A 24,719-nucleotide genomic window follows, 5' to 3' on the forward strand; every position below is an offset into this window, starting at 1 on the left:
CACCCTAGTATGTATAGATGTTTTGTTCGTCAAACAGCTACATGCATATGTACGTCAAGAATTTGTTTTAAATCTAATTTTTCAATTCATCATTGTAACCCACTGTGCTTAAATTTTTCTACCAATTAAGATAATGTTTTTTAGTCGCCCTGTTTTCTGTGGTATTTCAAATTGAGGTGTTCTAGTTTCCTTTTTTTACTGCTTTTTTGGATTGTTTGAAAAACTTTAAACATTTAAAAAAACTTTTTAAGACACGCTTTTTTATTTTGTTTAAAATTAGTTTGTTTATATTTTTATAATAAACTAATAACACACATATCAGCACACGCAAAGAAATCCTTAGCTCTCCTTTCTCTTTTAAAACTTACACATATTAATATTAGTGAGTACTTTTTTAACCTTTTTCAATGTTGTTCATTGACGTAAGTATAGGTGCTCCGCATTATGAACCACTACTACAATAACACAAACAAACCTAGAAGGAATTGAAAGAAACAACAAACACACTAAGCAGACTTTTTTTGTAGGTTTAAATCCAATACATATTTACATACATACACATGGAAAACTCTTTAAATTTTCCATTTCCCTTGCCAATGCTAATAATGTTGTAGTTTTTTTTTGCTTTTTTTTATTTGTTGTTCGTGTTTTTTGCAATTGTTTGATTTATTTAAAAAAAAAACTATAAGGTTTTGTATTCTTAAAGAAACTTTTAAAATTAAGTCGCCATATTTAAAGGGAAATTAAATTGAAATTGCTTTTTGAAATACAAATTTAATTTATGTCATTTATAAGGTATTTGTTCCATTTAAATGTTGAAATATGTTTTTTATCTAAACATTTGGATGTTATTCAATTGCCACCACCTTAGTTTTTTATCTAACCAAATAAAGTAAACTTTTTTAAAATTTTATCTCAGCAAATATTACTCCCCAACAACAACAACTAAATATACTGCTGTTGTTTTTGTTGTCAAAACTAATACATATTTTTATAGTATTTAGCGTTTATTTTTTATGACAATTTTCTATTTATTTTCAAAAGGGCCTCCAAAAGTTATAAAAATAACTTGTGTACATAATTGTGGCCACAAACATTTAAACCATAACATTTTTGATAAATATAAATGTGTTTACACATACAATCGTTTATTTAAACATTTATGTATATTCCTCAATTTAATTTAATATCTTTTTTTCTGTAGTTTTTCACAATTTTTTTCCATATTCACGTGAGTGAGTGACTGATTGTTTTGAGTGAGTGTGTTGGTTAAAAAGTACTGGTACTTTATTCGTATTTAAATTCTTTTTATGTGTTTTATTTAATTTTTTTTTCATAATATATATTTTCATAAATTATTTTTAGTTTCTAAGTAGTTTAACATTAGTTTTTCTTTTTGTTGTTATTGTATTTTTTGTCATTATTATTTGAAATGCAGATATCATTCATAATATTTTGTTGTATATTTTTTTTTTGCTTTTCTGACAAGGTTGAAGGCCAAATGCGTTAATATATTTTATATATGAATTTTGTTTTTAGCTTTTTTCTGTTGGTTTATATCTATAGTATAAATATGTACTTTTGTGTGCCTAAAGTCGATTTGACAAACATTTACGTTTAAAAGGTTTTTTATGTTGATGAATATTAAATATAATATTTATGATAAATTACCGACCTAATGATTTGTAGACTTGTTTAAATGTAGTATAGAAATAAATATGTAACTAAGAAGAGGGAATTTAAGATTATATTCTTTTCGCACAACATTTTTAATAATGGGAACTAGAATTTAAACAGAGCTGAAGTAGAACAGAACTAGAACAGTACTAGACAGTACTGGAACACCACCAAACAGCACTATAACAGAACAACAACAGCACTAGAACTAGAACAGAACTAGAACAAAACTAGAACAGAACTAGAACAGAACTAGAACAGAACTAGAACAGAACTAGAACAGAAGTAGAACAGAACTAGAACAGAACTAGAACAGAACTAGAACAGAACTAGAACAGAACTAGAACAGAACTAGAACTAGAACTAGAACAGAACTAGAACAGAACAGAACTAGAACAGAACTAGAACAGAACTAGAACAGAACTAGAACAGAACTAGAACAGAACTAGAACAGAACAGAACTAGAACAGAACTAGAACAGAACTAGAACAGAACTAGAACAGAACTAGAACAGAACTAGAACAGAACTAGAACAGAACTAGAACAGAACTAGAACAGAACTAGAACAGAACTAGAACAGAACTAGAACAGAACTAGAACAGAACTAGTACAGAACTAGAACAGAACTAGAACAGAACTAGAACAGAAACTAGAACAGAAGTAGAACAGAACTAGAACAGAACTAGAACAGAACTAGAACAGAACTAGAACAGAACTAGAACAGAACTAGAACAGAACTAGAACAGAACCTAGAACAGAACTAGAACAGAACTAGAACAGAACTAGAACAGAACTAGAACAGAACTAGAACAGAACTAGGACAGAACTAGAACAGAACTAGAACAGAACTAGAACAGAACTAGAACAGAACTAGAACAGAACTAGAACAGAACTAGAACACAACTAGAACAGAACTAGAACAGAACTAGAACAGAACTAGAACAGAACTAGAACAGAACTAGAACAGAACTAGAACAGAACTAGAACAGAACTAGAACAGAACTAGAACAGAACTAGAACAGAACTAGAACAGAACTAGAACAGAACTAGAACAGAACTAGAACAGAACTAGAACAGAACTAGAACAGAACTAGAACAGAACTAGAACAGAACTAGAACAGAACTAGAACAGAACTAGAACAGAACTAGAACAGAACTAGAACAGAACTAGAACAGAACTAGAACAGAACTAGAACAGAACTAGACAGACTAGAACAGAACTAGAACAGAACTAGAACAGAACTAGAACAGAACTAGAACAGAACTAGAACAGAACTAGAACAGAACTAGAACAGAACTAGAACAGAACTAGAACAGAACTAGAACAGAACTAGAACAGAACTAGAACAGAACTAGAACAGAACTAGAACAGAACTAGGAGAGAACTAGAACAGAACTAGAACAGAACTAGAACAGAAACTAGAACAGAACTAGAACAGAACTAGAACAGAACTAGAACAGAACTAGAACAGTACTAGAACAGAACTAGAACAGAACTAGAACAGTACTAGAACAGAACTAGAACAGAACTAGAACAGAACTAGGACTGAACTATAAGTACAATAAAATTAATTTTTGATGTTCTTACTGTAAAAATTGTTTAAACCATTTAGCAAATAGTTTAAAAATAAACGCCAGTGTCTGTAAATGTTTATCTTTTATTGTTTTTAAAGTCAAATCGTTAAATTTTAAGGTAAACATAGTATTTTTACAACAATTACCACTTTATCTCCTGTACTATCTTAAGATTAATGTCGAAAAACTAAAAAAAAACATTTCATTATTATAGCCTCAACACTAGTCGTCTTCAGTCATTTAACATTTATCTATCACCCATATTGTTGTTTTGTTATTCAATGACAAAACGTTTTAACTTTTGTTTTTTAATGATAATAAAAAATTGACATGACAATTACATTAGTTAAATATATACATTTTAGTTATAATGAAGATTCAATGCAATAGTTAAATAAATTAAATACTATTACTGTTTCATTTCTATTTCTGTTTGCTGTTTTGTTTTTGTAATTTGATATTTAACTAACAATTGCAAATTAATGTATAAAAAAAGAAGAAGAATTATGCAAGTGAATTTAAATTAAAGTAATTGTTTCAGTTATTTGTTTGTTAGGAAAGCAAATAAACAGTATTTAATAAGAAAGAAAATTAGTTAAAATAACACAAGGTGGAATGAAAAAACAATAAGTTATTAATTAAAGTTTTATTAGGTTGTTAAATATACCAGTTACCGAATGTATCAGGAACTTTGAAACACTGATCGCAGATAGAATATCATGGTCCGTTGCTGGACATATGCCTGTAAAATGAGGGAAAAACGGACTCGGACTAGAGATGTCTACCATCTAAATAATTACAACACTAGTGAAGTCCGAGCAGTAACGGAATGCGTAAATTGGATTAGAATAAATATGGCGCCACATTTACCGACAGTCAGAAGGCAATTAGGGCGATATCAGGTGTTCAGGTTGCTCGAGGTATTTAACTTGACGAACGCAAAACCATTAAGGGTACAACTATTCAAAATTGGTCGTGCGGATTTAGACTGTGAAATTCCCATGTGCACTGATTGAAAAATTCATAGGAATTATGTCAAGGAAACTGAATTTCTGAACAGAGGACGACAACAATGAAAGATTTTTCCATGTGAACTAGACAACAAACAATTCTAAAAGGTAAAGTGCATTTTAGCGATGTCTGTCTATCCTTATGATGAAAACAATTTTAAAAAATTTTCTTCGAGAACTAAATCTTCTGTAGTTCTCCATACCATGCATTTGAAGAATTTTTTAATTAAAATTTGAAAAATTTACCCATAAATAATGAAGATATGAGCGATGTCCGTCTGTCAACATGTAGAGAATAAATCAGGATACAACAGAACTAGAACACAATTAGAACAAAATTAGAACAAAACTAGAACAGAACTAGAACAGAACTAGAACAGAACTAGAACAGAACTAGAACAGAACTAGAACAGAACTAGAACAGAACTAGAACAGAACTAGAACAGAACTAGAACAGAACTAGAACAGAACAAGAACAGAACTAGAACAGAACTAGAACAGAACTAGAACAGAACTAGAACAGAACTAGAACAGAACTAGAACAGAACTAGAACAGAACTAGAACAGAACTAGAACAGAACTAGAACAGAACTAGAACAGAACTAGAACAGAACTAGAACAGAACTAGAACAGAACAGAACTAGAACAGAACTAGAACAGAACTAGAACAGAACTAGAACAGAACTAGAACAGAACTAGAACAGAACTAGAACAGAACTAGAACAGAACTAGAACAGAACTAGAACAGAACTAGAACAGAACTAGAACAGAACTAGAACAGAACTAGAACAGACTAGAACAGAACTAGAACAGAACTAGAACAGAACTAGAACAGAACTAGAACAGAACTAGAACAGAACTAGAACAGAACTAGAACAGAACTAGAACAGAACTGGAACAGAACTCATCATTTCTCTTGAAGGAGCATCAATGTTAAAATCATTTATTTGTTTTTTTTCGGTCTTGGACTTGTGAAAGCCCTTTTCTAAATTTTAGAAAAGCTGCTCTATGGAAACTTTTTATAAGTTTGTAATGAGTACTCAAAGTTTAAAATCAATGAGATTTTTCAATTCGGCTTCAAGTACTTAAATCCTTTTAGTTTTGCAACGGATTTATATCACTTCAATATCGAACACTTTTGAAAAATCTGTATAATTTTTTTACAGTTTCAGTGGATGATTCCTTATACTTTATTAAAGAAAAAATTAAAGAAAACTAAATTATCACTGAGCGACCTAAAGGCTTAAATTTCTGCTGGAATTTTTGGTTAGTTAACGGCATGTTTTTAATTTATTAAGTCGAAAAGTATTTTTTGATAAAATTTACAAAAAAACTGCATTCATTTTGATATTTTTTAAACTTAAAAACTGTTGACACTTGTTTGTTTAATTTTTAAATATTTTTTTTATTAATATTTACTTAATTTTTTGGAATTAAAACCCTAAATGAGTTCACTGGGATCTAGAATTAATTTTATTTTTTATTTTGTCATTTATAGTGTGTGTGTGTGTTTTGTTTTTTTTTTAAATTTGTTTATATTTCATTTATTTGTTATTGTTATTATAATGCTTTTTAATTAAATTAACTACAATAAATGTTTAAGTTTATTTGAGTTATTATATAAACAGATTTTTTCCTGTTTTTTTTATAAATAAATAAATATATTCCGTGTTTAAGAGTTTTGTGTAAAATTATTTACTTTAAGTGATAAAAATTGAATACAATTTTAAACAAAATAAATATTTAAACAAAATTACACAAGCTATTTTTTTTTTTTTAATGTAAATTATGTAATTATTTTATTAGAGTAGATTTTGAAGATTTGTTTATTTTTAAAATTTAAATACTTTTTTGAAAGTTTTATTGTTTTATAACAAAAGATTTATATTTTGGTTTTTTTAAGGTTTTAATGGTTAATAAATTAATTTTGTTATTAAAATTTATGTTTAATAAATTTATTTTATTTTTATTAATTTTTAATATTTTTTATGATTATTATGAATTTGATTTACGTAATTGTTTATAGAATTTTGTTGCTGGCTCACTTAATATATTACACTACTACACTGACACTTAGAATTTAAAAAAATATACATAAACACAAAAAAACTTTAAAAAAATTAAATAAAAATAAAATTGTTTTAAACACAAACCTTTTTATTTCGTTCTTTTCTTTACGTTTAGTTTTTTCTACATAAGGGACCTCTAGACGTATGAGTGATATCTGCTTGTTTAAAGGAATTTTTAATTTTTTGTGGTTGTTTATTAGCAATGACACTTTTTTTTGGTTATTTTATCCACTAAACTTCAAATAATAACGTTTTATTTCTTTTGAAGAACGTTATTTAATTATAATTAAAATTTAAACCGTGTGCTGTTGTAGAAAAAACCGAAAAATTTAACTTAAATTAGTTTTAAATATTTTTTTAAATTTTTTATAAAAATTTATATTATTTTTGTTGCAGGTATAAAAAAAATACGTTTCGAACAGCTGACTTTTGTATTTATTTCTATTTTTATTTGAATTTTTTTTCTTTAAAAAATTAAGCTTTTTTCTGGCTTTATTTTGACACTAAACAATACAAAAGATTTTGTGTGTTTTTTTTTTTGTACTCCTCTTCACCGTAAATTCACATGTGATGATGAGCAACGTACCACGACAACTGTTAACTACGACAGACGACAGCAGAATACTATGCCAGAGTAGAGCAATTGCTAAGTAGAGCAACTACGACGACGACAACAAACAGACAGCCCAAGCCACAAAACATAATTTTGTTTTACTCTTACACACACACATACACTTACTCACTCACAACAATAACATTTTTAATGATTATTTTGCTCACACCAACAACAACAACAACATTTCACTGCTAAACTCGTGAATGGTAAATGTTGTAGTTGTTTGCTTTTTAGTATTTTTTGTTTAAATAAAAATAACAACAAAATATTGTGAAAAAAATAGTAAGAAAAACTTAAACTCACTTGTATGCCCGCTATGGCCAACAGGCGAAAAAACAAACACACACTACACAGACTTTAGTGACGAAGGCAAATAACAACAGCAACAACAACAAAACGTTAGCAATACTGTTATTTAGTCAAATACTAAATGTTATGTCAAGGAAACTGAATTTCTGAACATAGGACGACAACAATGAAAGATTTTCCATGAGAACTAGACAACAAACAATTCTAAAAGGTAAAGTGCATTTTAGCGATGTCTGTCTATCCTTATGATGAAAACAATTTTAAAAAATTTTCTTCGAGAACTAAATCTTCTGTAGTTCTCCATACCATGCATTTGAAGAATTTTTTAATTAAAATTTGAAAAATTTACCCATAAATAATGAAGATATGAGCGATGTCCGTCTGTCAACATGTAGAGAATAAATCAGGATACAACAGAACTAGAACACAATTAGAACAAAATTAGAACAAAATTAGAACAAAACTAGAACAGAACTAGAACAGAAATAGAACAGAACTAGAACAGAACTAGAACAGAACTAGAACAGAACTAGAACAGATCTAGAACAGAACTAGAACAGAACTAGAACAGAACTAGAGCAGAACTAGAACAGAACTAGAACAGAACTAGAACAGAACTAGAACAGAACTAGAACAGAACTAGAACAGAACTAGAACAGAACTAGAACAGAACTAGAACAGAACTAGAACAGAACTAGAACAGAACTAGAACAGAACTAGAACAGAACTAGAACAGAACTAGAACAGAACTAGAACAGAACTAGAACAGAACTAGAACAGAACTAGAACAGAACTAGAACAGAACTAGAACAGAACTAGAACAGAACTAGAACAGAACTAGAACAGAACTAGAACAGAACTAGAACAGAACTAGAACAGAACTAGAACAGAACTAGAACTAGAACAGAATAGAACAGAACTAGAACTAGAACAGAACTAGAACAGAACTAGAACTAGAACTGAACTAGAACAGAACTAGAACAGAATTAGAAAAGAACTAGAAAAGAACTAGAACAGAACTAGAACAAACTAGAACAGAACTAGAACAGAACTAGAACAGAACTAGAACAGAACTAGAACAGAACTAGAACAGAACATAAGAACAAGAACTAGAACAGAACTAGAACAGAACTAGAACAGAACTAGAACAGAACTAGAACGAAACTAGACAGAACTAGAACAGAACTAGAACAGAACTAGAACAGAACTAGAAACAGAACTAGAACAGAACTAGAACAGAACTAGAACAGAACTAGAACAGAACAATAGAACAGAACTAGAACAGAACTAGAACAGAACTAGAACAGAAACTAGAACAGAAACTAGAAAGAACTAGAACAGAACTAGAACAGAACTAGAACAGACTAGAACAGAACTAGAACAGAACTAGAACAGAACTAGAACCAGAACTAGAACTAGAACAGAACAGAACAGAACAGAACAGCAAGAACACAGAACTAGAACTAGAACAGAACTAGAACTAGAACAGAACTGACTAGAACAGAAATGAACTAGAACAGAACTAGAACAGAACTAGAACAGAACTAGAACAGAACTAGAACAGAACTAGAACAGACTAGAACAGAACTAGAACAGAACTAGAACAGAACTAGAACAGAACTAGAACAGAACTAGAACAAACTAGAACAGAACTAGAACAGAACTAGAACAGAACTAGAACAGAACAGAACAGAACTAGAACAGAACTAGAACAGAACTAGAAACAGAACTAGAACAGAACTAGAACAGAACTAGAACAGAACTAGAACAGAACTAGAACAGAACTAGAACAGAACTAGAACAGAACTAGAACAGAACTAGAACAGAACTAGAACAGAACTAGAACAGAACTAGAACAGAACTAGAACAGAACTAGAACAGAACTAGAACAGAACTAGAACAGAACTAGAACATAACTAGAACAGAACTAGAACAGAACTAGAACAGAACTAGAACAGAACTAGAACAGAACTAGAACAGAACTAGAACAGAACTAGAACAGAACTAGAACAGAACTAGAACAGAACTAGAACAGAACTAGAACAGAACTAGAACAGAACTAGAACGGAACTAGAACAGAATTAGAACACAACTAGAACACAATTAGAACAGAACTTATCATATCTCTTGAAGGAGCATCAATGTTAAAATCATTTATTTGTTTTTTTTTTCGGTCGTGGACTTGTGGAAGACCTTTTCTAAATTTTAGAAAAGCTGCTCTATGTAAACTTTTTATAAGTTTGTAAAGAGTACTCAAAGTTTAAAAATCAATGAGATTTTTCAATTCGGCTTCAAGTACTTAAATCCTTTTAGTTTTGCAACGGATTTATATCACTTCAATATCGAACACTTTTGAAAAATCTGTATAATTTTTTTACAGTTTCAGTGGATGATTCCTTATACTTTATTAAAGAAAAATTAAAGAAAACTAAAGCGACCTAAAGGCTTAAATTTCTGCTGGAATTTTTAGTTAGTTAAAGGCACATTTTTAATTAATTAAGTCGAAAAGTATTTTTTATATAATTTAAAAAAACTGCATTCATTTTGATGTTTTTTTAAACTTAAAACTGTTGATACTTGTTTGTTTAATTTTAAATATTTTTTTTTTATTAATATTTACTTTATTTTTTGGAATTAAAACCCTAAATGAGTTCACTGGGATCTAGAATTAATTTATTTTTTATTTTGTCATTTATAGTGTGTGTGTGTGTGTTTTTTTTAAATTTGTTTATTTTTTCATTTATTTGTTATTGTTATTATAATGCTTTTTAATTAAATTAACTACAATAAATGTTTAAGTTTATTTGAGTTATTATATAAACAGATTTTTTCCTGTTTTTTTTTATAAATAAATATTTTCCGTGTTTAAGAGTTTTTTGTAAAATTATTTATTTTAAGCGATAAAAATGGAATAGAATTTTAAACAAAATAAATATTTAAACAAAATTACACAAGCTTTTTTTTAAATGTAAATTATGTAATTATTTAATTGAAGTAGATTTTGAAGATTTGTTTATTTTTAAAATTTAAATACTTTTTGACAGTTTTATTGTTTTATAACAAAAGATTTATATTTGTTTTTTTTAAGGTTTTAATGGTTAATAAATTAATTTTGTTATTAAAATTTATGTTTAATAAATTTATTTAATTTTATTAATTTTTTAATATTTTTTATGATTTATTATGAATTTGATTTACGTAATTGTTTATAGAATTTGTTGCTGGCTCACTTAATATATTACACTACTACACTGGCACTTAGAATTTAAAAAAAATATACATAAACACAAAAAAAAAACTTTAAAGAAATTAAATAAAAATAAAATTGTTTAAACACAAACCTTTTTATTTCGTTCTTTCTTTACGTTTAGTTTTTTCTACATAAGGGACCTCTAGACGTATGAGTGATATCTGCTTGTTTAAAGGAATTTTTAATTTTTTGTGGTTGTTTATTAGCAATGACACTTTTTTTTGGTTATTTTATCCACTAAACTTCAAATAATAACGTTTATTTCTTTTGAAGAACGTTATTTAATTATAATTAAAATTTAAACCGTGTGCTGTTGTAGAAAAAACCGAAAAATTTAACTTAAATTAGTTTTAAATATTTTTTTAAATTTTTTATAAAAATTTATATTATTTTGTTGCAGGTATAAAAAAATACGTTTCGAACAGCTGACTTTTGTATTTATTTCTATTTTTATTTGAATTTTTTTTCTTTAAAAAATTAAGCTTTTTTCTGGCTTTATTTTGACACTAAACAATACAAAGATTTTGTGTGTTTTTTTGTACTCCTCTTCACCGTAAATTCACATGTGATGATGAGCAACGTACCACGACAACTGTTAACTACGACAGACGACAGCAGAATACTATGCCAGAGTAGAGCAATTGCTAAGTAGAGCAACTACGACGACGACGACAACAAATAGACAGCCCAAGACACACAACATAATTTTGTTTTACTCTTACACACACACACATACACTAACTCACTCACAACAATAACATTTTTAATGATTATTTTGCTCACACCAACAACAACATTTCACTGCTAAACTCGTGAATGGTAAATGTTGTAGTTGTTTGCTTTTTAGTATTTTTTGTTTATTTTTTGAGTGTAAGTGCACGAGTCGAAAGCAAAAAAAACTGTTTAAATAAAAATAACAACAAAATATTGTAAAAAAAAATAGTAAGAAAACCTAAACTCACTTGTATGCCCGCTATGGCCCACAGGCGAAAAAACAAACACACACTACACAGAATTTAGTGACGAAGGCAAATAACAACAGCAACAACAACAAAACTTTAGCAATACTGTTATTTAGTCAAATACTAAATGTTAGAAACAAACACTCTAACACATACACCCTAACTTTTTTTTACTCTTGCACACACAACATCTAAATTAGGGGAGAGAGAGCGAGAGAGTGTGAGAAGATAAAAAAAACAAAGTGTGCGCGCACAATATCACTAGTATAAAGTGTTACCCAAGTGTTATTAGTTGGTATAGAAAGTGTTCTAAAGATCTTTTATATAGGATCAAAGATCCATATTAGCCATCCTAGTAGGTTTTAAGGAATCAATAAAAAAACTAGGCAAATCTCTTTAAGGTCGTCGAATGAGGTTACATCTGCTCGTGGATATTGGGATCAAAGTATTTGATCCCAATAGTCTATAGTCTAGTCTATAGTCTAGTCTATAGTCTAGTCTATAGTCTAGTCTATAGTCTAGTCTATAGTCTAGTCTATAGTCTAGTCTATAGTCTAGTCTATAGTCTAGTCTATAGTCTAGTCTATAGTCTAGTCTATAGTCTAGTCTATAGTCTAGTCTATAGTCTAGTCTATAGTCTAGTCTATAGTCTAGTCTATAGTCTAGTCTATAGTCTAGTCTATAGTCTAGTCTATAGTCTAGTCTATAGTCTAGTCTATAGTCTAGTCTATAGTCTAGTCTATAGTCTAGTCTATAGTCTAGTCCATAGTCTAGTCTATAGTCCAGTCTATAGTCTAGTCTATAGTCTAGTCTATAGTCTAGTCTATAGTCTAGTCTATAGTCTAGTCTATAGTCTAGTCTATAGTCTAGTCTATAGTCTAGTCTATAGTCTAGTCTATAGTCTAGTCTATAGTCTAGTCTATAGTCTAGTCTATAGTCTAGTCTATAGTCTAGTCTATAGTCTAGTCTATAGTCTAGTCTATAGTCTAGTCTATAGTCTAGTCTATAGTCTAGTCTATAGTCTAGTCTATAGTCTAGTCTATAGTCTAGTCTATAGTCTAGTCTATAGTCTAGTCTATAGTCTAGTCTATAGTCTAGTCTATAGTCTAGTCTATAGTCTAGTCTATAGTCTAGTCTATAGTCTAGTCTATAGTCTAGTCTATAGTCTAGTCTATAGTCTAGTCTATAGTCTAGTCTATAGTCTAGTCTATAGTCTAGTCTATAGTCTAGTCTATAGTCTAGTCTATAGTCTAGTCATAGTCTAGTCTATAGTCTAGTCTATAGTCTAGTCTATAGTCTAGTCTATAGTCTAGTCTATAGTCTAGTCTATAGTCTAGTCTATAGTCTAGTCTATAGTCTAGTCTATAGTCTAGTCTATAGTCTAGTCTATAGTCTAGTCTATAGTCTAGTCTATAGTCTAGTCTATAGTCTAGTCTATAGTCTAGTCTATAGTCTAGTCTATAGTCTAGTCTATAGTCTAGTCTATAGTCTAGTCTATAGTCTAGTCTATAGTCTAGTCTATAGTCTAGTCTATAGTCTAGTCTATAGTCTAGTCTATAGTCTAGTCTATAGTCTAGTCTATAGTCTATAGTTTAGTCTATAGTCTAGTCTATAGTCTAGTCTATAGTCTAGTCTATAGTCTAGGTCTATAGTCTAGTCTATAGTCTAGTCTATAGTCTAGTCTATAGTCTAGTCTATAGTCTAGTCATAGTCTAGTCTATAGTCTAGTCTATAGTCTAGTCTATAGTCTAGTCTATAGTCTAGTCTATAGTCTAGTCTATAGTCTAGGTCTATAGTCTAGTCTATAGTCTAGTCTATAGTCTAGTCTATAGTCTAGTCTATAGTCTAGTCTATAGTCTAGTCTATAGTCTAGTCTATAGCTAGTCTAGTCTATAGTCTAGTCTATAGTCTAGTCTATAGTCTAGTCTATAGTCTAGTCTATAGTCTAGTCTATAGTCTAGTCTATAGTCTAGTCTATAGTCTAGTCTATAGTCTAGTCTATAGTCTAGTCTATAGTCTAGTCTATAGTCTAGTCTATAGTCTAGTCTATAGTCTAGTCTATAGTCTAGTCTATAGTCTAGTCTATAGTCTAGTCTATAGTCTAGTCTATAGTCTAGTCAATAGTCTAGTCTATAGTCTAGTCTATAGTCTAGTCTATAGTCTAGTCTATAGTCTATTCTATAGTCTAGTCTATAGTCTATTCATAGTCTAGTCTATAGTCTAGTCTATAGTCTAGTCTATAGTCTAGTCTATAGTCTAGTCTATAGTCTAGTCTATAGTCTAGTCTATAGTCTAGTCTAGTCTAGTCTAGTCTATAGTCTATAGTCTAGTCTATAGTCTAGTCTATAGTCTAGTCTATAGTCTAGTCTATAGTCTAGTCTATACTAGTCTATAGTCTAGTCTAGTCTAGTCTAGTCTAGTCTAGAGTCTAGTCTAGAGTCTAGTCTAGAGTCTAGTCTAGAGTCTAGTCTAGAGTCTAGTCTAGAGTCTAGTCTAGAGTCTAGTCTAGAGTCTAGTCTAGAGTCTAGTCTAGAGTCTAGTCTAGAGTCTAGTCTAGAGTCTAGTCTAGAGTCTAATCTAGAGTCTAGTCTAGAGTCTAGTCTAGAGTCTAGTCTATAGTCTAGTCTATAGTCTAGTCTATAGTATAGTCTATAGTCTAGCCTCATAGTCTAGTCTATAGTCTAGCCTATATGTCTAGCTCTAGTCTAGTCTATAGTCTAGCCTATAGTCTAGCCTATAGTCTAGCCTATAGTCTAGTCTATAGTCTAGTCTATAGTCTAGCCTATAGTCTAGCCTATAGTCTAGCCTATAGTCTAGTCTATAGTCTAGTCTAGAGTCTAGTCTATAGTTCTAGTCTATAGTAGTCTAGTCTAGAGTCTAGTCTAGTCTATAGTCTAGTCTAGTCTATAGTCTAGTCTAGAGTCTAGTCTAGAGTCTAGTCTAGTCTAGAGTCTAGTCTAGTCTAGAGTCTAGTCTAGTCTAGAGTCTAGTCTAGTCTAGTCTATAGTCTAGTCTAGTCTAGTCTAGTCTATAGTCTAGTCTATAGTCTATAGTCTAGTCTATAGTCTAGTCTAGTCTAGAGTCTAGTCTAGTCTAGAGTCTAGTCTAGTCTATAGTCTAGTCTATAGTCTAGTCTATAGTCTAGTCTATAGTCTAGTCTATAGTCTAGTCTATAGTCTAGTCTATAGTCTAGTCTATAGTCTAGTCTATAGTCTAGTCTATAGTCTAGTCTATAGTCTAGTCTATAGTCTAGTCTATAGTCTAGTCTATAGTCTAGTCTATAGTCTAGACTATAGTCTAGTCTATAGTCTAGTCTATAGTCTAGTCTATAGTCTAGTCTATAGTCTAGTCTATAGTCTAGTCTAGTCTAGTCTAGGCTAGTCTATAGTCTAGTCTATAGTCTAGTCTATAGTCTAGTCTATAGTCTAGTCTATAGTCTAGTCTATAGTCTAGTCTATAGTTAGCTATGTCTAGTCCTATAGTCTGTCTATAGTCTAGTCTATAGTCTAGTCTATAGTCTAGTCTATCTAGTCTAGTCTAGTCTATAGTCTAGTCTATAGTCTAGTCTATAGTCCTAGTCTATAGTCTAGTCTATAGTCTAGTCTATAGTCTAGTCTATAGTCTAGTCTATAGTCTAGTCTAGTCTAGTCATAGTCTAGTCTAGTCTATCTTAGTCTAGTCTATAGTCTAGTCTATAGTCTAGTCTATAGTCTTCTATAGTCTAGTCTATAGTCTAGTCTTATCTGCTAGTCTAGTCTATTAGTCTATAGTCTAGTCATAGTCTAGTCTATAGTCTAGTCTATAGTCTAGTCTATAGTCTAGTCTATAGTCTAGTCTATAGTCTAGTCTATAGTCTAGTCTATAGTCTAGTCTATAGTCTAGTCTATAGTCTAGTCTATAGTCTAGTCTATAGTCTAGTCTATAGTCTAGTCTATAGTCTAGTCTATAGTCTAGTCTATAGTCTAGTCTATAGTCTAGTCTATAGTCTAGTCTATAGTCTAGCCTATAGTCTAGTCTATAGTCTAGTCTATAGTCTAGTCTATAGTCTAGTCTATAGTCTAGTCTATAGTCTAGTCTATAGTCTAGTCTATAGTCTAGTCTATAGTCTAGTCTATAGTCTAGTCTATAGTCTAGTCTATAGTCTAGTCTATAGTCTAGTCTATAGTCTAGTCTATAGTCTAGTCTATAGTCTAGTCTATAGTCTAGTCTATAGTCTAGTCTATAGTCTAGTCTATAGTCTAGTCTATAGTCTAGTCTATAGTCTAGTCTATAGTCTAGTCTATAGTCTAGTCTATAGTCTAGTCTATAGTCTAGTCTAGTAGTCAGTCTATTAGTCTAGTCTATAGTCTAGTCTATAGTCTAGTCGATAATCTAGTCTATAGTCTAGTCTATAATCTAGTCTATAGTCTAGTCTATAAGCTAACCTATAGTCTATCTATAGTCTAGTCCTATCGTCTAGCCTATAGTCTAGTCTATAGTCTATAGTCTAGTCATAGTTCTAGTCTATAGTCTAGTCTATAGTCTAGTCTATAGTCTAGTCTATAGTCTAGTCTATAGTCTAGTCTATAGTCTAGTCTATAGCTAGTCCTATAGATAAAACTACTAACTTATTTCGTCAAAGTAAATAAACCCTGGCAACTCTCTTGCTTAGCAAAATAATTCGTTTTTATTTTTACCAACAACAAACAACCATATGATAAAAAGGGAGAAGAAGACGTATCTAACTAACAGAGAACAAAAAAAATATTAGAAAAAAACCAACGTATGTACTTTAGGCCAAACATCAAAAATGACTGTCGCCGTAATAACATCTACACTCGTGAACAAAAATCAACAACAATAAAACAAAAACAACGTAAATAAATAAGAAAATAATAAAAAAACAAATTTACGTTTCTAACATTAGAAAATGAAAACTAAGAAGAAAACTTGTGATGTTTTGTTTTATGGCTCTCACAGTGTAATGTTTAATGAGTACAGATAAATTACAAATGTAAAGGGATTTAAAACAGAGCGATAGACATACAAACAGACCGACATACAGACATATGTATGTACTAAATAGTATATAAGAATGTATTAGTAAATTGTAGTGATATATACAGTTATTTTTTTGTACTTATTTAATAATTTGTTTTTTTTTTTAATTTTTCTCTATTGTTGTTGTTTAACTTTGCTCTGTGTATTATTGTTGTTAATTTAGTGGAAAATTGTCATTTAAATTTGTTATTTTGTTTATTTTTCTTCTTCGTTGTTGTTGTTTTGTTTTGCATAAGTTTTTTTTCTTGTGTTTTTTTTAATACACTTGTGATTGTGTGTTTAGTCAAGGGTTAGTTCTTAATTGGGGGAGGTCTGTATGTTGTGTTTGTTTATCTTTTTGTTGTTGTTTTTGTTTCTTTTGCCATGGATCGATAATTTAATAAATTCTTTAATAATAGATAAGCAACCAAGAATAAATACACATTAATATTATTTAAATGGTTTTGTTTTTTTTTTATCATTGAATTAATGTTATAGAGATAATAATATTGACCTAGACCCAAACTTTTTGGTTAAATGATCGTACATAAGTAGTTTGAGGGTTGCTAGAAGGAAAAGTGGGCGTATAGTAATATTATTATTTAGTTTTGATTTTTAATTAAACTTTTTGAAGATTAGCATTGAAATTTTAAACTTAAATGCAGTATTTTCCCAATTTTTTTTTTTGTTTTATGAAAATAATTGTTTTAGAATTCTCTATTTTCTAGAAAATTTATCAAAAATATTTCCCATATTTTCTATTCAGAGAAAATTGTTGATAAAATTTCTAATAATTGAATAGTTTTGATTCATTTTTATTACTATTCAGCAAGTTTAATATATATAACATTGCTGATAAATGCAACGTATCAGGCTGAATAAGGGAAGAATTACTATTCTTCAGGCGGAATATATCTAAAGCAATATTAAATGAAATTCAGCTAGCTGAATTTTGAAAATGTTGCTTAAGTTTGTAATTCAGCAAGTTTAATTCATATTCATATATTTATTTATCAGGCAGAATATGCAAAAATGCAATTATTTAAGCCTAATCTAAATAAAACTATCACAAATTGTAATTCAGCAAACTGAAAGTGAAAATTATAATTATAATTGCAATTCAGCAAGCTGAATATGAAAAATATTGATGATTGATACTATTTGTTAGGCTGAATAAGCTTTCTTCAAGCCGAATATAAACAAAACTGCATTACATTACAATTCAGTTAGCTGAATAAGCAAAATATTGCTTAAATATACAATTCAGTTAGCTGAATATGCAAAATATTGCTTAAAATGTACAGTTCAGCAAGCGGCTTATGAATATATTAGTAAAACATTATTTAATATTGCAATTCAGCAAGCTGAATAAAAAGAATATTAAGCTGAATAAACAAAAATTTCAATTCACTAAGCCGAATATAAACAAAACTGTCTAATATTCTAATTCAGCTGGCTGAATATAGAAAATATTGTTTAAATATGAAATTCAGCAAACCAGTTGTGGTGTTGTAATTTACAATTCTTAGCTGAATATGTTAAAATGAGCTTAAAACTACAATTCATAATGTTATATTTTAAGTGATTAGGAAGGAATTCAGTAATTACATATAAAAAAGCTAATGAAATTGTAATTCAGCTAGCTGAATAAACGATAATTGCAACAAAATTACAATTCTTCCAGTAGAATATTAAATAAAATTACATAAATTGTATTACAGCTTGCTGAATATATAAAATTTTGCTTAAAAATACAATTCAGCTAGCTGAATAACATATTAATAGTAAATAATACCATTCAGCTAGCTATTTAAGTTAAAATCCTTTTTAAAATTAAGTTCAGCTAGCTGAATAGTAAAATTATTGCCACAATTTATTAGTATTTTGTATTATTTTGGGAAAACTATCTATTAAACTTTTATTCAGCTGAATGAAATGTAAATTTTTCCAGCTAAATTGATTTTTTAACGTTGAAGCATAAAGAATACACAAAATTTAGCTGAATATGAAATTTAGTTGGCTTAATGGTTAATTTTAACTGGTTAGAATTTTTTTCTTAATAATCTCTTTACAAAATCAAATTCCGCCAGCTGAATAGCTTAATCAGTGTCATAAATTATTATTTGTTTTATTATTTTGACAAAAGTCTTTATTTAACGTTTATTCAGCTAGCTGAATTGTAAGCTTTAACAGCTGAATAGATTTTTTAGTCGTAAAAACATAGTTATGTTCTTAAAGTTGATAATAAAATGCAGCTGAATATGAAATTCAGCTAGCTGTATAGCTATTGTTGCAGCTTTTTAAAATAATTTCTTAATTTGTTGGTAAGAACTTGTTTACTTTTTTATTTCAAAATTTTTATTTACTAACAAATAAATTGTTGACTGTGGCTTTAAATATTTAAAATATTTTTTATCATTTAGTTACTAAACACGTACAATATGTATATATTTCTTTATATAAGAAAACAGAAAAACAAAAACGTAAAAAATAATATTTAGAATGTAAGCAAGTCCATAATATATTTACTGATTGTTGTTATTGTTAATTAACTTAGTATTCCTACTTTAAGAATTTCCCTTTTCTCTTGCTGCGCCTTAAGTCTTGCTGTAATTTTTGTTGGTGATAAAATTCTCACTTATTTTTTTTGTTTCTTTCTTGTTTTATTTTATCACACGTACAACTTAAAGTTGTGTTTTTTGTTTCTGTTGTTTTATTTTTCTGTGAGTATAAAAATGACACTCTCTTTTAGCGTTGTTTTGTTTTATTTTTATGTAATTTTTAGTTTTTCTTTTTCAAAGAATTATTTTCAATTTAAAAATAATTTTTACCCGTAAGAATTTCAAACGCGTTTCTATGTGTGAAGTTTTCAAAGGCGTACAAGTAACTGACTTTTAAAGCTGAAAATGTTGCCAAAAATGTTGGCAAAATAAAGCAAAAACAACAACAGTCAATATCTTATAGCAAATCTCACTTTAAGCTTAATGGAAAAAAAGAAAAAACATTAAAATCATCACATCATGTTGTAGTAGTTGCTGCTTTAGCAGCAGCAACAACATATCAAGCTTATAGTAGTCGTCATTGCTGGTGAAAAGCAAAAACAAAAAACTACAACAAACTCAAATGTATGTCGTCGTTGCAATGTTGTTATTGCTGCTGTTGGCGTATACACTAACACATTGTTTTTGTTTTAATACATATATTTTTATCCTTAAAGCATACAACTGGAAAATGAAATTCTATAGAAATTGACCAAAAAAGCTTTTCTCTACACGTAAAAGCTTTTTTATTTGGTGTAATAGGTTGTAGCAAGAGTATAAAGAGTAAGACGTAGCGAGTGTTTGTTGTGTGTTCTATAAAAAAAAACAAATGCATTTGTTGTTGCTGTTGTTTCCTTTAAATATAGCACAGCAAAAACAACACACAGCACATGAAAATCATAACAACAGCAACAACAACTTCTATACACCATTACACAAAAACTTATTATCCTTGTTTGGCTGTTTTGGCGACTACGAATACGAGTATAACTGCGACTAGGACGATGGGTATGAGCCACATTTGTGTTTTTTTGTGTCTGTGGTTCAATGTGTTAGTAGCACAAGTGGTTTTACGCTACGTCTATTGTTGTTATTGCTGCTGCTTGCTGCTTTTGCTATTGAAATACACTTGCACTATTTGTTTAACATACACAGCAGAGAGTGAGAGTGTTTTAGTTTTACAACAAAGTTATTTTGCTTTTTTTCCTTTTTTCACAATTCCTTCATTTTGTTAGTGTGAGAACCTCAATGAGTGCTAGAAAATTGTTACAAGTGAGTTAGAGAGAGGGAGAGAGCAACTCATCACTGCTAAGCAGAAAAAAAGTTCAAATGTCAAATAGTGCTTATTATGCTCTTGTGCTTTTTAACTCTCTTGTCTCTTTAAATTTGTGTATCTCTTGTATTTTTGTGTACTATTATATCACTGTGAGTGTTAATCTTTTGTTATTTTTGTGTTGAAAGTTTTTATATTTATGGTGTGGGTTGTGGAAAGTCTCAATCTGTGTAGGTTTGTTGTTTTTTGTGTAGAATATGTACATATGTTTTGTTTGTTGTTTTTTTTAGGGTGGACTACAAAGTTTCTTTAAAGTATATATTTTGGGAAATTCGCTAATATTTTGTTAGACAAATTTCTCGAGATTTAACCGATTTCAGGAAATCAATTGACTATAGACTAGACTATATACTAGACTACACTATAGAATAGACTAGACTATAGACTAGACTATAGTCTGGACTATAGTCTGGACTATAGACTATAGTATGGACTATAAACTAGGACTATAGTCTGGAATATAGACTAGACTATAGACTAGACTATAGACTAGACTATAGACTAGACTATAGACCAGACTATAGACTAGACTATAGACTAGACTATAGACTAGACTATAGACTAGACTATAGACTAGACTATAGACTTGACTATAGACTAGACTATAGACTAGACTATAGACTAGACTATAGACTAGACTATAGACTAGACTATAGACTAGACTATAGACTAGACTATAGACTAGACTATAGACTAGACTATAGACTAGATTATAGACTAGACTATAGACTAGACTATAGACTAGACTATAGACTAGAATATGACTAGACTATAGATAGACTATAGACTAGACTATAGGACTAGACTAGTCTATAGACTAGACTATAGACTAGACTAGACTATAGACTAGACTATAGACTAGACTATAGACTAGACTATAGACTAGACTATCGGACTAGACTATAGACTAGACTATAGACTAGGACTATACTAGACTATAGACTAGGACTATAGACTAGACTATAGACTAGACTACTTAGACTAGACTCTAGACTATAGACTAGACTATAGACTAGACTATAGACTAGACTATAGACTAGACTATAGACTAGACTATAGACTAGACTATAGACTAGACTATAGACTAGACTATAGACTAGACTATAGACTAGACTATAGACTAGACTATAGACTAGACTATAGACTAGACTATAGACTAGACTATAGACTAGACTATAGACTAGACTATAGACTAGACTATAGACTAGACTATAGACTAGACTATAGACTAGACTATAGACTAGACTATAGACTAGACTATAGACTAGACTATAGACTAGACTATAGACTAGACTATAGACTAGACTATAGACTAGACTATAGACTAGACTATAGACTAGACTATAGACTAGACTATAGACTAGACTATAGACTAGACTATAGACTAGACTATAGACTAGACTATAGACTAGACTATAGACTAGACTATAGACTAGACTATAGACTAGACTATAGACTAGACTATAGACTAGACTATAGACTAGACTATAGACTAGACTATAGACTAGACTATAGACTAGACTATAGACTAGACTATAGACTAGACTAGACTAGACTATAGACTAGACTATAGACTAGACTATAGACTAGACTATAGACTAGACTATAGACTAGACTAGACTATAGACTATAGACTAGACTATAGACTAGACTATAGACTAGACTATAGACTAGACTATAGACTAGACTATAGACTAGACTATAGACTAGACTATAGACTAGACTATAGACTAGACTATAGACTAGACTATAGACTAGACTATAGACTAGACTATAGACTAGACTATAGACTAGACTATAGACTAGACTATAGACTAGACTATAGACTAGACTATAGACTAGACTATAGACTAGACTATAGACTAGACTATAGACTAGACTATAGACTAGACTATAGACTAGACTATAGACTAGACTATAGACTAGACTATAGACTAGACTATAGACTAGACTATAGACTAGACTATAGACTAGACTATAGACTAGACTATAGACTAGACTATAGACTAGACTATAGACTAGACTATAGACTAGACTATAGGCTAGACTATAGACTAGACTATAGACTAGACTATAGGCTAGACTATAGACTAGACTATAGACTAGACTAGACTATCTAGTCTAAAGACTAGACTATAGTCTAGTTTATAGTCTTGTCTACAGTCTAGTCTATAGTCTAGTCTATAGTCTAGTCTATAGTCTAGTCTTTAGTCTTGTCTATAATCTAGTCTACAGTCTAGTCTATAGTCTAGTCTATAGTCCTAGTCTATAGTCTAGTCTATAGTCTAGTCTATAGTTTAGTCTATAGTCTAGTCTATAGTCTAGTCTATAGTCTAGTCTATAGTCTAGTCTATAGTCTAGTCTATAGTCTAGTCTATAGTCTAGTCTATAGTCTAGTCTATAGTCTAGTCTATAGTCTAGTCTATAGTCTAGTCTATAGTCTAGTCTATAGTCTAGTCTATAGTCTAGTCTATAGTCTAGTCTATAGTCTAGTCTATAGTCTAGTCTATAGTCTAGTCTATAGTCTAGTCTATAGTCTAGTCTATAGTATAGTCTATAGTCTAGTCTATAGTCTAGTCTATAGTCTAGTCTATAGTCTAGTCTATAGTCTAGTCTATAGTCTAGTCTATAGTCTAGTCTATAGCATAGTCTATAGTCTAGTCTATAGTCTAGACTATAGTCGAGTCTATAGACTAGATCATACTAGATCATAGACTCGACTATAGACTAGACTATAGACTAGAGTATAGACTAGACTATAGGCTATAGACTAGACTTTATATTAAACTATAATAATATATATACTGGACTACAGACTAGACTATAGACTTGATTGCAGACTGCATACTATAGAACATCAGAGATGATCTGTCAATGATTTAGCTTTGATTGGAAAAAATCTATAAATTAATTCTCAGCTTGCCCTCGTATTTGCTTGCAAAATTTTGTTTTTTGTTTTTATCATCTGTTTATTTTATCCTATTTATTTTTCTGTGTATGCGTTTCTTTGATACCCCATATTTTTTTACGTTTTTTTTTTTGGATGATGTTGTTCTGTTGCTGGCATGAATCCTGTGTAAAGCACAACACACACTTAAAAATATTAAAATTCAATGAAGACACCAATCACTGCTCTATATACGATATATGACTGTGCCCGTTTGTTTATGTATGTACGTGTGTGTGTATACAATTTAGTTTCCAAATAACCTTATTTTATCACACATTCTACTCTTAAGTGTGCTCCCTGATTTTGGGGCTTAAAATAGTAGTATTGGTGGTGAATATATATATAAAAAGATTTTCTTAAAGCTAAATGTTTTTTAAAACCAGGACTTTAGTAAACACAGAGAAATGAAGGCGTTTAATAATTTTGAAAATAATAAGGATCAAAAATAATCGTAGAAGATTTCAAAAGAAAATAGTAAATAAGTACTTTTAGTTAGAAATATAATACTAAGGGTTGTTGTGAAAGGCCAAAAAGATTTAAAATTCATTGTTGTAGACACAGAGTTTGCTCTTATGAATTATAGAAGTTTTATTCTACTTTCTTAATGGAAATTTAAATTTTTAAATTTAAACTTTTCATATATATTTTTTTTACATTTAACAGCCAAGGTTGGCGTTTATGTTATTATCTTTAAAGTAAAATAAATTATACTCATAATTAATTTTTACACACACTCTACAGCTTCGGCGAGAATATAATACTCTGACATGTACATACATATACAAATTTAATAAATACATATCTTTGAATCCTTCCACAGCCTGATAAAGGAGGGGAAGAAAAACAATTGTTTGTTTATAAATTATGAAAAACTCAACAGATACAACATCATTAAAACAGGAATTTGACAAATGGCAGGTGATGAATAAAGAGTTAATGCTTCAAGGCGAACACGAAAAATACGTGTAAGTATATTAGGGGGTTTTATTTCTGGTATTTCTACTGCAAGGACTAGCTTAAAGCTTAAAAACAAACTGATCTTGCTGCCACAGACTATAGACTAGACTATAGACTAACTATAGACTAGACTACAGACAGAGCTAGAACTAGACTATAGACTAGACTATAGACTAGACTAGACTATAGACTAGACTATAGACTAGACTATAGACTAGACTATAGACTAGACTATAGACTAGACTATAGACTAGACTATAGACTAGACTATAGACTAGACTATAGACTAGACTATAGACTAGACTATAGACTAGACTATAGACTAGACTATAGACTAGACTATAGACTAGACTATAGACTAGACTATAGACTAGACTATAGACTAGACTATAGACTAGACTATAGACTAGACTATAGACTAGACTATAGACTCGACTATAGACTAGACTATA

General features: G+C 29.9%; 1 protein-coding gene across 2 annotated transcripts in view; it reads right to left on the minus strand.

Annotated features, from left to right (window-relative positions):
• LOC119607339 (protein Tob1) overlaps positions 1 to 19,347 on the minus strand; it is a 64,129-nt gene extending 44,782 nt beyond the window's left edge. Inside the window, exons 1-2 of one of the 2 annotated variants that reach the window (XM_037961205.1) lie at positions 10,598 to 11,106; positions 6,416 to 6,636 (exon numbers count right to left, since the gene is read on the minus strand). The gene's annotated coding sequence lies outside the window, so the exon portion shown is untranslated. Of the gene's footprint in view, positions 1 to 6,415; positions 6,637 to 10,597; positions 11,107 to 19,053 lie in introns of those variants that run through there. The other variant, XM_037961206.1, reaches the window with a different exon arrangement.
• Positions 19,348 to 24,719: the final 5,372 nt, after the last annotated feature.

This window comes from Lucilia sericata, unplaced genomic scaffold, assembly GCF_015586225.1.
Source record: "Lucilia sericata isolate MDLA Ls3-8-SP2 unplaced genomic scaffold, ASM1558622v1 Contig000688F_arrow, whole genome shotgun sequence".
NCBI lineage: Eukaryota > Metazoa > Arthropoda > Insecta > Diptera > Calliphoridae > Lucilia > Lucilia sericata.